We start from the raw sequence: 13,753 nt of genomic DNA, 5'->3' as shown, positions 1-13,753 counted from the left end.
GTAAAGGGGCCAGGCATGGTGGATCATGCCTGTAATCCCAGCCCATTGGAAGGCCAAGAAGGGGCAGATCACTTGAGGCCAGGATTTTAGGAACAGCCTAGCCCACATGGCGAAACCCTGTCTCTACTTAAAGAAAAAAAAAAATAGCTGGGTATGGTGATGGGCACCTGTAACCCAGCTACTTGGGAATACAGGAGTATCTGGGATTATAGCTACTGGAGAGGCAGTAGAGTTGCTTGAGGCAGGAGAATTGAATCAGGAGCTTGAATCAGGAGGTGGAGGTTGCAGTGAGCCGAGATAGTGCCTCTGGAGATAGTGCACTCCAGTCTGGGTGACAGAGCGAGGTTCCATCTTTAAAAAAAAAAAAAAAAAAAAAAAAAGTGTAAAGGAAAATTTCAGGGCTCTAACAGTTCTGGTAGAATGTAAATAATCATCAAATAACCCATAAGGTCCTTTAGTCATAAAATGCTTCTTAGTAGCTAGGGTACCATCTCACAGGTTCCTGCGTAAGGAGTCCATCATCACGTATTTTTATAACATTTAACCTGAATATTGCATCCCCTAAGTTACAAATAAAGTTTTATTCCTCCATGGATTTATGTCATGGGTAAGACTGATCTATAAATTTTGAGTGCTGAGTTACCTCTTTAGGGCAAGTGTATCGTTCAAATACTGCTTTTTAATGTGAGAGTACTGGTCAACCTGCAGTTTGGGTTTTGAACAAAGGACTATGTAGAGATGTCGTCTGCTCTCACAGCAGAGAACACAAGAGCATTTCTAAAGACACATCCCATGCATTTCCTTCTAGAACATCTGGCTAAAATGACACATTTTAATCAATGTAATTTCTTCTTTAATCCCATGGATTTTTTATTTATTTTTTCTGCCTTTACCATATAGCACCAATACAATAATAAAAACCTAAGAGAAAACAAGTATCAGCTTTGAAAAGCATAAGTCCCAAATTCACTAACTTATCGAAATGTCTAATTGTTATTGTATTATATATTCACCAAATGAGTTGAATGGCAAATTAATTAGAGGAGGTGAGCCAAGATATATTAAAGCTAAGAAATTTAAGTTTATATTTTTGTTGCTTTGTATTTTTCAAAAAGAAACAGTTTTCAAGCAACTAGATATTTGGTGATAATTAAGTACAAAACTGTCATAATATAGGCAATTAAGAACAACAACAACAACCCTTCACCTTAGGAACATTTTATGTTGTTTCCCTAAAATCTCAATTCCTGATAGACATTGTAAAATGTCAGCATGGCCCACATTCTGAAAGCTCTTGAAATGATCAATGCGGTATCGAGAGGAAAGCTGAGAGGGTGAAAGATCACTGCACATCCCTGCGCTGGAAAGGCACCCGTACGAGACGAAATCTGTTTATCAATGCCAGTTGCTCCTGCTCTGCTAACGATGCCAAAATTCAGCAGGAGTTGCAGAGAGCTGAAAGTACACAAAACAAGTCAGTTACTTTGAAATCCTTGAGCCAGAGCTAAGCGTACCTCAACCCACATCCTGAAAACATCCAAGACGCAATCCTCTTATGTAATCTTGGCTCTTAGAATTCCCTTTGGCAGAGTGAGGAGGGCCATCTTCCCTTTGCCAGGAAAATGCACTTCAAAAGCACAGCCTACCTCACTTTCTACTATCTGATTTCAAAGCTCTGGTGCTTATCACTTGGACCCCTGCCTAGAGAACATTGCAAATTCCCATAAAGATGCATTAACACAAGATAGAAGAATCTGCCAGTCTGAAGGCATCTGTTCTTTGTCAGCTGTCATTCCATGAGTTTCTCTTCTGGATGTCAATGGCCAATGACACTGGCCTCGCTTCTAAACATGTGATCAAGGCTGAGATCCCAGGTCAGGGATACAAGCTGACTTCAGCCTTTTCTCGAATCTGGACTTTGCCACACCTCCACTCTGTGATGGCACACCTTCACAGCTTTTGGGAGGTCACAGCATCCACCTGGATTCGGTACACACGCTGATTTTCAAGGGCCCATCATGACTTGCAATGCTGCATAGGTGTTTTCTCTAAATGGTAATAATAACGCACGAATTATTACACTATTGCTGCTTGACAGAGCTTTTCCTGTGTGTAGTGGTTTTGGATTTCGGCCCACAAAGGCCATCAATTATGCTAGAAAACTAAGGAGCCGGGGGAAAATCACAGGGCAAAATGTATTTTGAGAGACATCATTGTCTAGACTCAAATGTCAGCCTTGGCACCCTCTTCTCAGCCTGGCCTAGATCCACTGTTGGGCAAGTTGATTCTAAAAGGTCCATTTCATTCTCCTCCATGCAAAGCAATGGTAAACAATCAAGTATGTCAAAAATGTTGTTGACAGTGCATGTTTCTTTGGGAAAGATTACATCTTAGTCGTAGCTCATGAGACTCGGGTCTGGATGGAAAAACCGTTCCAGTGGAGGATTTACAGAGTACAATCTAAATATAGATGACAAAGCAAAACAACAAGATGGTTATCTCACTTGACAAATTACATACATCATGGCTGGGTGCAGAGGCTCATGCCTGTAATCCCAGCACCTTGGGAGGCCAAGGTGGGTGGATGACTTGAGCCACGAGTTTGAGACTAGCCTGGACGACATAAGAAAACCCCATCTCTACAGAAAATTCAAAATTAACCTGGCATGGTGGCTCATGCCTTTAGTCCCAGCTTCTCAGGAGGCTGAAGTGGGAGGATCACCCAAGCCCAGGAGGTCAAGGCTGCAGTGAGTCGTGATCATGCCACCGCACTACAGCTTGGGGGGCAGAATGAGACCCTGTTACACACGTACACACACAAATTACCAATTACATACATTAAAAAATGCCTTGTATGTATCTCTATGCATTGAGATTTTGAGTGAATTTGTTTTCTTCTCTACATTTCTCTATATTTTCTAAGTTTTCTATAATAAATAAGCAGTACCTTGGAAATTCTTGTTCTGACTTTTCTTAAACAAAAGATATGTTGAAAGATTTCACCCAAATGAGAGCTTTAGTTGAAATATAGAATCTGAAATAAAAATTAGAAACATGGTTTCATAACAACTCACTTTAACCTATTTTCTAGAAACAGAGTGAGGAAATGAGGAATCTATTAAAAATTTTAAAATGAAATTTCAAATTCTTACCAGATGTTTTACAAGTAATAAAATATTACTCTTAAATATCATCTTTCTAGTCTTAATTTTTTGGATGTTTTATTTTTAAAGCAAGAGCTTTTTTTTTTTCTGTGTAAGTGGGATGGGAATGCTATTCATCACAAAAAAAAACTCAAACGTTTTAGATCTTAAAGATAGAGGTTGCACTGTGTAACTTCCTTAATTACACATTAGGAAGCGGAGGACCAGAGAACAGCAGTGACCTCAGGTCACATCATAAGTAAGGCAGGGCCACAGCTCGGGTGGGCTCACTCCCTCTCCATACTCTTGGCCTGGGATTTGTTGCAATTCTGGCCAAGTCTCTAGACGGCCTTCTATGCAGCAGTCACTGAGTAGACCCTAAAGGCTTTGACACAAAACGGAATTGGAAGTGGTCATGAGGTCATCAGATGCCTTTCCTAGGGCATGAGGGAGGAGATCACTTTGACTTATCCACACAGCCACTGATTTGCAGGGAGACTCACACAGACAAAACTATACTCCCACCAACACAAACACACTCACCACACACACTGCAAGGGTTTACTACTAATGCCAAACACATGTATTTGGAAAATTAAAATGCGTATAAAGTTTCCAGAGTTCTACTTGTAACTACTGGGATATCTCCTCCTGAAGTTGTGGGGAGTATGGGAACATCCCTTAAATGCGGGTTCTCACTTAAAAGAATCAGATAAAGTCCACTGAGACCACTTTTTTTTTTTTTCTTGAGATGGAGTTTCACTCTTGTTGCCCAGGTTGGAGTGCAGTGGTGCGATGTTGGCTCACTGCAACTTCCACCTCCCGGGTTCAAGTGATCCTCCTACCTCAGCCTCCCAAGCACCTGGGATTACAGGCATGCATTCCTGGCTAATTTCATATTTTTAGTAGAGACAGGTTTTCACTATGTTGATCAGGCTGGTCTCGAACTCTTGACCTCAGGTGATCCACCCATCTCGACCTCCCAAAGTGCTGGGATTACAGGGGTAAGCCACTGTGATGTAATCCCTGCCTCTTTTCTTTCCAGTCAGAAAGATGGTGTCACCGATATGGTGGAAAAAGTAAGGATTTAGAAACCTAAGGATGATAATATAACACATAAACCTCGCTTCATTCAAAAGAGTTGTGTGCTCTTGAGCATGTCACTAATCTCTCTGAATTAATATTTCTGTAAAATGAGGACAATATTACATTTCTCAATGCTCTGTCATAAAAATTATACACGCTACATATCTATGGCCTATTATGGATTGAACTGAGTCCTCCCCAAATTCTTGTGTTGAATGAGATCATCAGGACCTCACAAAGTGACTGTATTTGGAGATATGGTCTTTAAAGAGGTAATTAAAATAAAATCAGGTCAATGGAGTGGGCCCTAATGCAACGTGGCTGTTGTCCTAGTAAGAAGAGGAGATCAGGATATCAGACACACGTAGGGGGAAGATGATGCGAGGATATAGGGAGGGTATGGCTGCCTGTCAGCCAAGGAGAGAGGCCTCAGGAGGATGCCGCCCTGCTGACACCTTGATCTCAGACTTCCAGCCTCTAGAATTGTCAGGAAATAGATTTCTGTTGTTTCAGCCGCCCAATCTCTGGTGCCTAGCAAACAGATGCACAGATGTTCACAGAATACGTGCTCAACAAATCACAGTGGCTATGTTCACCATGATTATCACAGCTTTTCACTGGTAGAGAAGAATGTCGGCTCTGAACTGTACATTAGTGACCACACATGAGAGATTTTTGCAACTCAAATTGCAACTCACTTTATTCACTTCCTGTTTACTCCATCCTTGCAAAGAGTGTCACATTTAAGTTTCCTGTTTTTACAAAAACTTTATTATTGTTATCTACGAAGTATTTTTCTTTAAATTTTTTTTTTTTTTTTTTGGATGGAGGAAGAAAATAAAATTGTACCAGGAAGATGAAAATCAACCACAAATTATATAAGAATCTGCACCAACAACTAGAAAATTAACTATATCATAAAAGCCTACCCTCACCATATGAGCTATTGAGGTCTAGTAAATCATTTCATGCTAAAGGATTTCAGCCTCCTCGTCTCTAAATTATGGAGTTAGGTCGAGTCTCTAAAATTTCCTTCATCTCTGATTCCAAGGCTTGGCATTTAAGACTTCACTTAAAGTAGCAAAATAAGAACATTCGCTGATATTCCGGCACTCCGGGAGTGACATACTAGATGACTCTCAGTTATGGCCATTGTCCAGAGAGGAAGTTCAAAGACGGAATAAAGAGTTAAACATAGGAGATCAGGACCAGCCTGGCCAACAAGGTAAAACCCCGTCTCTACTAAAAATTAACCAAGTGTGGTGGTGGGCCCCTGTAATCCCAGCTACTCGGGAGGCTGAGGCAGGAGAATCACTTGAATCCATGAGGTGGAGGTCGCAGTGAGTCAATATAGCACCACTAAACGGCCTGAGCAATAGAGTGAGACGCCATCTCAAAAGAAAAAAAAAAAGTTAAACATGGAAGAATGGACACCGACCAAGTGAAAAACATCTTTCTATTTTATCTTATGGAGTTCAAGTTCAGTAAGAAAAACAAATGTGTTAATTAGCGACCAATTTTAGAATGAAAAAAATATATACAACCATGCATTGCTTGACAACAGAGATAGGAGAGATGGGTTCTGCAAAATGTGTCTTTAGGTGATTTCATTGCTGTGGGAACACCATAGAGGGAGCCTACAACAGGCTTACCCGGGCTCTTGTCCCCTGGCTACAAACCTGCACAGCGTGTAACTGTACTGAATACAGCAGGCAACTGTCACTCAGTGGTGAGGATGTGTGTATCTAAACATATCTAGACATAGAAAAGGTACAGTAAAAATACAGTATGAGAATTGTATGGGACCACTCTTGTATATGCCGTCCCTCTTGGACTCCAATTTTGCCATGTGGTGCAGTACTGTATGTATGTGTACATAATATACTTTCTGCAGCTGTTCTCAGACCCTGTTCAAGGTCTCAGACATGACTTTACCTATCATCACATTTTTATACAGAAAGATGGCTTCTCATTTAGAAAACATTATTGCCAACCAAAAAGCTTTCCCCAGTTAAAGACATATAATATATATGTAAATGTATATATTTATACATACACACGTGGTTCTATACATACATGTAATATATGATATATTAAGGTTGATATTATCGACATTATAGATAGCATCATGCATATATATACATATATATACAATTTAAGTTTAGAGTTAAATACATCTGAGTTAAAACTGAGGTTCTGCTATGTAATATGTACATGCCATGAGACAATTAGTTTCCACTTATTCTCATCTGTAAAATTATAATACTGCTTAATGAAAATATCTCTGTGAAAAATAAATAATATACGGGTGTGAAGAGTTTAGCGTGTGTCACATAATATACATTCGATGATAGTTAAATGTTAATTATTATTATTGTTGTGTTTTCACTATGTTTCTTCATCTTTTTGATAAATAATTCCAATATCTGTGAATTGGAGATAATCGATTACTCCAGGATGGAAATAAAGAATCTTTGTAAGCAGGCAGCCCAGTGCCAGGCACATGGTGAGTCCTGCCTAGATAAACTTTCTCCTTAGTCCTTCCTCTCGTCATTAGAAGAAGGGGAGGCTCCTAAATAGGTCAAGGGAGGGGAACACACCTGCCTGTTCCTCCAAAAGCCTCTAACTGCTCAGTTCTGTCCCCATGCCCCTGGGTGCTCTTTCGCTGGGTGCAGCCTGCATCAAGGTGGCCACAGTTTCTGCCCTGGGGCAGGTGCTTTAACCCGAAGGGAGCTCCAGCTTCTTTCTCACTTTAGGAGTTCCTTCCCTTCCCCTTCCCTTCCTTTTCCTTCCCTTCCTTTTCTTTCCCTTCCCTTCCTTTCCCTTCCCTTCCCTTCCCTTCCCTTCCCTTCCCTTCCCTTCCCTTCCCTTCCCTTCCCTTCCCTCTCCTCCCTTCTCCTACCCCATTCCCCTTCCCCTCCCCTCCACATCCTCCCCTTTTCTTTCCCTTTGTCTGTCTTTCTTTCTCTCTCTCTCTTTCTTTCTCTCTCTCTCTTTCTTTCTTTCTTTCTTTCTTTCTTTCTTTCTTTCTTTCTTTCTTTCTTTCTTTCTTTCTTTCTTTCTTTTTCTTTCTTTCTTTTCTTTCTTCTTTCTTTTCATCTCTTTTCTTTCTCTTTCTTTCTCTCTCTTTCTCTCTTTCTTTCTCTCTCTCTTTCTCTCTCTTTTTCTTTCTTTCTTTTTTGCAACAGAGTCTTGCTCTGTTGCCCACGCTGGAATGCAGTGGTGCAATCTCAGCTCACTGAAACCTCCACCTTCCAGATTCAAGCAATTCTCCCAGCTGAGCCTTCTGAGTAGCTGGAATTACAGGTGTGCACCATCACACCTGGCTAATTTTGTTTGTTTGTTTGTTTGTTTGTTTTAGTAGGGATGGGATTTCATCATGTTAGCCAGGCTGGTCTCAAACTCCTGACCTCAAGTGATCCACCCGCCATGGCCTCCCAAAATACTGGGGTTACAGGCAAGAGCCACTGTGCCTGGCCAGGAGCTCATTTTTCTTACCAATTCTACTTGAGTATTTACAAGGATGCTTTTCCTGATCTGCCTGTATGATCTGTATAATAGTGGAGAGTAAAAGATTCTTTCTCTTCCAATGTTTGCTCTACAAATTGCCCTGCAACCGATTATCTCAGAAACACTTGATTTTTCTTTCTCTCTTTCTCTTATTGTCTGTCTCTCTCTCTCTCTCTTCCTCTCTCTCTCTCCTCGTCTTTCTCCAGCATTCCTACCACCCCTACGTCTACTCCTCTTTTGGTGATGGAGTGGCTTTATATACTTGCAGTGTCCAACAACTAACCAACCATGGCTATTGAAAATAATTTTTTAAAGATTTTAAAATTTTAGTGTCTCAGTCACATTCATCTCATTTCTAGTGTCCCAGAGACATATGTGGCAAGTGGGTCCCATATGGGAAGGTGCAGATAGGGAAAATTTCCATTCACGCAGAAAGTTCTATTAGACCACCCTGTCCCAGCCTGTTCGGACCTTTAGGTAGGAATAGAGCTCGGAGATTGAGGATTAAGTGAGGAAGTTGCTATTGTAGCATGCAAGCAGCTGGCATTGCAGCCTGCGCCATGAGTCTTGCCTCTCGGACTCCAGTTAGAGTGCCTCTGTTCAGTAGTTTTAACTGTCCTATCTGTCTGGGTTAGACTGCAATCATTCCAAATTCAGTTTAAGTCAGCTTTGAGATACGTACACCAGAATACTCGATATAAGCCAGAGTTAGATTAATGGAAATACAGAAGCAGAGCAAGACAGGAGATGTCTGAGTCACTGAGTGCCACTCAGACAGCCAATGGAAGATCATGTTCATTTCTGAGCAGACAATCGAATCAGAACCCTGGCTCTGGGGCCTGTTCAGAGAAAAACAGAAATAAAGAGAGGACAAGGAACTGTATTGCACAAGATGACTAAAGAAAGTCTAAGTCTTTGATCTCAGAAAGAGAAGTTTAGAGGGATGTGATACGTGACTTCAGATAACCGGCAGGTAGCCATGACAACGATGAACCCTACTTGTTCTGGGGCCACAAAACAGAACTGGGAGGAATGGCTCAGGCTGTGCACAAAAAGATTTTCTGGCTAATACAAGGAAGGATCTTCTATAATGGCCAGTATTCTCCGAAAATAAAATTGAACTTCTCAGGGAGGTTTCAGCTTCTTTTAAAGAATTCTTCAGGATGGACAGTCAATGGTTAAGAAGGTTGAAGGTGAGACTTGAGCCTCAGACTTATCTGAATTAAGAGTAAGGACTGTCGGCAGGGTGTGGGGGCTTATGGTTGTAATCCCAGCATTCTGGGAGGCCAAGGTGGGCAGATCACTTGGGATCAGGAGTTCGAGACCAGCCTGGTCAATATGGTGAAACCCTGTCTCTAGTAAAAATACAAAAATTATCTGGGCTTGATGGCAGGTGCCTCTAATTCTAGCTACTCAGGAGGCTGAGGCAGGAGAATCACCTGAACCCGGGAGGTGCAGGTTGCAGTAAGCAGAGATCATTCCACTGTACTCCAGACTGGGTGACGGAGACTCCATCTCAAAATAAATAAATAAATAGAGTAAGGACTGTTACGTCCCTTCCAGGTCTGTGTTTCCTATGTCTGCATCTTCCGGAAAAGCTTTCACTCTATCTAAGCACTAAACAAATTCATGTCTCTGAAACAATCCATCCAATGTTTGAACCGCAATGCCGTTCAACCCCTAATGGTATAAAGAGGCATATGTTCAACTCACAAAATCTCCAAGGAACTAGTATTATCTCAATAACTCACAGGGATCTCAAGAAATGACCTGCCAGTAAATGTCATCTTTTCAGAGAACTTGTTTTTGTGAGAGTATTTTCTTCTTACGTCATTCTCATTAAAAGGAACGGAAGGGAAAGGAAGGAAGAGTGTCTTAGTTTTCTGGGGCTGCTGTCATGTAGTACCACAAATTGAAAGTCTTAGAAGAACCGAAGTTTATTGTTTCACAGTTCCGGAGGCTGTAAGTCCAAGATCAAGGTGTCAGCATGGTTGGCTCTTCCTGAGGGTGTGTGGGAGAATCTGTTCATAGATCTCTCCTGGTTTCTCATGGTTTGCTGATGATCTGTTTCATTCCCTGGCCTGGGGAAGCATCACCCTGAACTCTGCCTATTCCCTGCAGGTGTGCGCATGTCTGTCTCTGTGTCTGAATTTGCCCTTTTTCTAAGGACATCAGTCATATTGGATTAGGGTCCCCACCTTCGCGACTTCTTTATTTCATTTTATTTGCGACAGATTCTTGCTCTGCTGCCCAGGCTGGAGTGCAGTGGTACATTATCAGCTCACTGCAACCTCTGCCTCCCTGGCTCAAGCATCCTGACCTCTTTTAATTTGATTACCTCTGTGAAGACCCCATCTCCAAATAAAATCACATTCTGAGGTGTTGGGGGTTAGGACTCCAATATATCTTTTTTTGTGGGGGTGGGGAACAAAATTTAATGTATAACAACAGGAAAGCAAAACAGTCTTACTATATACTCAGAGAAAACAGCAAGAAAATAAACAGAAAGTAACCCCAACTATTAGCTTTCTATAATGGAAAATCGAATCAAATAATTTCCTCACTTAAAACACTTCAGTTGCTTCTCATTGCCCTGGGAATCAAGTTCAAATGCCTTCCCGTGCCTCCCGGTGCCTGGCTCTCCAAGGCCTGGTTCCTGTTTACCTCTCTATCTGTATCTTCATGTGTTCCCCTCTGCACATTCAGCTCTGGGCTTGCTCACTGTCTGGGTTTCTGGAACGTGCCTTGACTTGCCAGCTTCAGCACTGGGAATACTCGTGTGCCTCTGCCTGGAGTACTTGTTTCCCACCCTCTCTGCACCTGAAACATCCTATCCTGTCGGGTGCAGCTTACATTTTTCTTACCTAACCACAGACTGGGCCAAGCACCCCCGTAGGGAGCAATCACAGTCCTGAGTATCCAATGGGTGAGACGAGGCTCCATCCTAAGCCGGTGCCTTATATCCCCAACCTGAAACAACCCCACGTGCACTAAGTAGTCATGAGATTAGCAGACTGGGACGAACATTCACTGGAACAAGCCCAGCGGTGAAGACGAGCTGCGTTCACAGGCAGCCACCCTGGTGAATCTCAAGCTCACCATGTTACATCAAAGGAGTCCTGCGTAAAGTGCACATGGTGTGATTCTGTTGATATGAAATACAAATGCAGGCAGAGGCAGTGTTCGAAGAGCATGTGAAGGAGCTTTCTAAGAAAATTAAAAAGCCCCTTATCTCATTCTGGGCTTTGCTAACATGAATATATACAACTGTCCAGAGTCATCTAATTGGACACTTCAGAGAAAAACAATTTGATATTGACTTTTTACTGTACTGTCTTTCTCTACGCATCTCCCCCCAGCCTGATCAGGCATTTGCTCTCAGCAGAGGCCTGTAGAAGTCATCCATGCGCCTAGTTTTTAATAGCAGCTTTTCTTGCCATGTGTTCTTCTAAGCTGCCCCTCTGGGTATGACTTCTGGCGGCAGCTTCTGGACTGACACATTCATCCAGGCTTCCGAAGCTGGGCTGCAATGGCCTCAAGTGACGCCTCTGTTGCCTGCTGAGTAACCAGGCTTGTCCTCACCAGACCTTTGGAAAACACTGGCTCTCAACTCCATTTACAGGAATTATTCCACTTCCTGTTAGATTGCATTTGAGAAATAATTGGGAGTGCCACCTCCCAGTGGTGTTTTTTATCCCTTCTGACTATGCTTCTCTCTGGATTCGTGGTGAATGCTCAATCTCTGCAAGGAAGGAAGGAAAATGATAGACAGAGAAATGAGAGATGCATGCATACATTGAGGCAAAAGCTCTAGTCCCTCTCAATATGTTCTTCCCCCCATTCCTCAGCAAAGCACCATGATTCATAAGCATGAAAGGCCCCGGGAAGAATGTTTAATGTTGCATAGTGTCATGCATGACGTTACATGGTTTCCCAAAGCACTATCAGAAAACTGTGTAGACTAAACAGATACTGACAATACGCGGATGCCATGCAGACAACATAGAACTCTCACCATTTTGGGTAACTCAATGGGAGGATTTAAATGGGCCTTTAAAAATCTTCAAAACACCATGATTTAAAGAAAGCCTGTGACACTTAAGCTGTTCAGGCCATTGCCCTACATTTAGGAAGTGGATATGTTTCCTGCAGAGTGTCTTTCACCATCATATCTAAAGAAAAGAAAGAAGGGATTGCACACACCAACATGATACATGTATACATGTATAACAAACCTGCACGTTGTGCACATGTACCCTAGAACTTAAAGTACAATAAAAAAGAAAAAAAGAAAATAAATAAAAGAAAAAGAAAGACAAAAAAAGAAAGAAAGAGCTGCAATAAACACCATACATTATTTACCAATAAAAAATTCGGGGAAATATGGTTATAATGACTTTATATTCTTGCATAATTTTTCATGTGACTCAGTCAGGGACCCAATCCATTAGAATGTTAAAGAGATTCAAAGAGAGGAAACATCAGGTAAGGTAAGATATATCATCACACCATTTTTTGGTGGGAAGTAATAGAAATCTAACTCAAGCAAGCTTAAATAAAAGCTTAAAGAAGAAAAAGCTATAGTTCTAATAAAGGAGTTAAATCTGACATTCAATAGGACAAAGGAATCTTTCTAACCCACATATTTTTATGTGGTCTTTGTGATAAGAACAAAGCATGTCTGGGGAGCTACAAAGGTATAATTATTACTTAATAGGTCATCTAGAAAGAGCTAGAGGTAAAACAAAAAGGCTTTTGGTAAAGCAAATGAAATAATCTGTCGGTGATGGGTCAGTATCGGTCACCCACTGGCATCCGCTAGGGCAGACCCATGCTTCCAGACACAGTGTTGGAGAAGATTTCACTGCACGATGTGAGTCAGTGCAAGCCTAAGGGTCAGTGCCCCAAAACATGCCCAGGGATGCAGAGAGAAGCCAAAAGTAGATCAAGTTCACATCCCGGAAACAGAATTCCTGTGACAGAGGAACAACTGCATTGTGAATTGTGATCAGTGGTCTTGATGCTAAGACGAAACTATTCTTCTTTCTACAACTTTATTTCAACCATATCTGTCACTGTCATGAACATTTGATGACTTCTCCCCTTGTGTAGTTTCAAATGGCACTGGGGAAATGGGAGAGACTGCGTTTCTATTTCTCCCTCTGCCTCCCTTTCCTGGGTGAAGCCCGAACCCTCCTCGGCGAGGCCCCAACTTTGAGGTTGGCCTGTCCTGCATCATTTGGATGCCTGTTTGTTTTCCAAATATTCCTGATTTTTTTGGGTTGGGTCGTGGTGGAGGGTGGGATGATTGGGGAAAAAGTTTTTTTTTTTTTTTTCTGAGACAGAATCTCGCTCTGTCGTCCAGGCTGGAGTGTGGTGGTGTGACCTCAGCTCACTACAACCTCCACCTTTTGGGTTCAAGAGATTCTCCTGCCTCAGCCTCCCGAGTAGCTTGGATTACAGGCTTGTGCCACCACACCCAGCTAATTTTTGTGTTTTTGGCATAGTTGGAGTTTCACCATGTTGGCCAGGCTGGCCTTGAACTCCTGAGCTCAAGTGATCTGCTCACCTTGGCCTCCCAAAGTGCTGAGATTATGGGCGTGAGCTACTGCCTCCCACTGAAAATCCTTTCAAAAATGATAAACAATTGAAAACTTTGATAAAGTTTTAAAATATAAAATTAAAACTCCAAAAACAATGTCTTTTTTGTTTGTTCGTTTGTTTGTTTTTTGGAGATGGAGTCTCACTCTGTCACCCAGGCCGCAGTGCAGTGGCACAATCTCGGCTCGCTGCAACCTCCACCTCCCAGGTTCAAGCAATTCTCCTGCCTCAGCCTCTGGAGTAGCTGGGACTACAGGCATGTGCCATCATGCCCAGTTAATTTTGTATTTTTAGTAGAGATATGGTTTTGCAATGCTGGCCAGGCTGGTCAGAGATGGAGCTTCGCCATGCTGGTCTCGAACTTCTGACCTCAAGTGATCTGCCCAGCTTGGCTTCCCAAAGTGTTGGGATTA

At 42.0% G+C, this 13,753-nt stretch overlaps 1 long non-coding RNA gene across 1 annotated transcript in view; it reads right to left on the bottom strand.

The window, feature by feature from the left end:
- Window positions 1–1,080: 1,080 nt before the first annotated feature.
- LOC140712479 (uncharacterized) overlaps window positions 1,081–13,753 on the bottom strand; it is a 60,059-nt gene continuing 47,386 nt past the window's right edge. Inside the window, exons 5-10 of the long non-coding RNA XR_012094084.1 lie at window positions 5,882–5,984; window positions 4,928–4,981; window positions 2,948–3,034; window positions 2,505–2,639; window positions 1,949–2,048; window positions 1,081–1,455 (exon numbers count right to left, since the gene is read on the bottom strand). This is a non-coding gene — a long non-coding RNA (uncharacterized lncRNA). The remainder of the gene's footprint in view (window positions 1,456–1,948; window positions 2,049–2,504; window positions 2,640–2,947; window positions 3,035–4,927; window positions 4,982–5,881; window positions 5,985–13,753) is intronic.

Source organism: Chlorocebus sabaeus, chromosome 9, assembly GCF_047675955.1.
Source record: "Chlorocebus sabaeus isolate Y175 chromosome 9, mChlSab1.0.hap1, whole genome shotgun sequence".
Taxonomy (NCBI): Eukaryota; Metazoa; Chordata; class Mammalia; order Primates; family Cercopithecidae; genus Chlorocebus; species Chlorocebus sabaeus.
Note: the sequence above shows the minus strand (reverse complement) of the source record. Positions and strands in the feature narration are given on the sequence as shown.